The sequence below is a fragment of the Liolophura sinensis genome, chromosome 7, assembly GCF_032854445.1.
Source record: "Liolophura sinensis isolate JHLJ2023 chromosome 7, CUHK_Ljap_v2, whole genome shotgun sequence".
In the NCBI taxonomy this organism is placed as follows: Eukaryota; Metazoa; Mollusca; class Polyplacophora; order Chitonida; family Chitonidae; genus Liolophura; species Liolophura sinensis.
In genome coordinates this window covers 12,384,414-12,385,993 of record NC_088301.1, presented here as the reverse complement: position 1 = coordinate 12,385,993, position 1,580 = coordinate 12,384,414, and positions in this window count along the sequence as shown.

The following is a 1,580-nucleotide window of genomic DNA, read 5'->3' as shown; positions in this document are numbered from 1 at the left end:
TTCAAACAACTGGGCCTTGGTTGACTTTTTGCTTTTTTCCCCTAGCCTGTTAACTGCTTAACGTGATTCTAGGTTTGTTGGCTGACAGAGGAGTCGCGGCATCAGGTGTGAAGCGAGCTGCCGAACGTGTGCGGAAGACGGGCTGAGCTAGGTCGACCCTTCATATATCATTCCCAGAAAGACCCATTAAATTGACGAAAATGAAAATATAATGAGGAGTGGAGAGATGAGATGCGCATCAAACCCGCCTTTGTTGGAATTTAATTTACGTGTAAGGACGCGGGGCAGGCATTACGGGCTATCATGTTACCAGAGACCTCCGAGACACCGTCTGAATTACAGCGGGTCGGTCAGGCGTTTTTCTCCTATCATCTCACCCGAACGGGGCCATCGTTTGCTTTATTTAAACTTCATCACTTGATGAATGTCGGTACAAATGCTTTTCATTGGAAATATGATCCATTGAATAAATATTAGTTGACATGTTGCTCGAACTGTGGCTGGTAGCTAGCGCTGAAGTCAGGCACGGGTACGTATAGCAGCGTTATGAAGACCTGGAGCGGAGAGAACTCTTCTTTTCTGCAGATGAGTCATAATACATTCATTACATTACATAATACATTTATTTATTTATTTGTTTTACGCTGTACTCAAAAATATTTCATTTATACGATGGCTGCTAGCATTGTGGTGGAACGAAACCGTGCAGAGCAGGTTGCGGCCGGAGAGGACGCCAGTATGAGCTGGACTTGAACTCACCATAAGTATAGTCGGGCCATTCAGTCGCAGCACATGTACTAGTACTTAAACGTAAATCACCATAAGTATAGTCGGGCCATTCAGTCGCAGCACATGTACTACTACTTAAACGTAAATCACCATAAGTATAGTTGGGCCATTCAGTCGCAGCACATGTACTAGTACTTAAACGTAAATCACCATAAGTATAGTTGGGCCATTCAGTCGCAGTACATGTACTAGTAATTAAACGTAAATCACCACAAGTATAGTTGGGCCATTCAGTCGCAGTACATGTACTAGTAATTAAACGTAAATCACAATAAGTATAGTTTGGCCATTCAGTCGCAGTACATGCGCTAGCACTTAAACGTAAATCACCATAAGTATAGTCGGGCCATTCAGTCGCAGCACATGTACTACTACTTAAACGTAAATCACCACAAGTATAGTTTGGCCATTCAGTCGCAGTACATGTACTAGCACTTAAGCGTAAATCACCATAAGTATAGTCGGGCCATTCAGTCGCAGCACATGTACTACTACTTAAACGTAAATCACCACAAGTATAGTTTGGCCATTCAGTCGCCGTACATGCACTAGCACTTAAACGTAAATCACCATAAGTATAGTTGGGCCATTCAGTCGCAGCACATGTACTACTACTTAAACGTAAATCACCATAAGTATAGTCGGGCCATTCAGTCGCAGCACATGTACTACTAATTAAACGTAAATCACCACAAGTATAGTTTGGCCATTCAGTCGCAGTACATGTACTAGCACTTAAACGTAAATCACCACAAGTATAGTCGGGCCATTCAGCACATGTACTACTACTT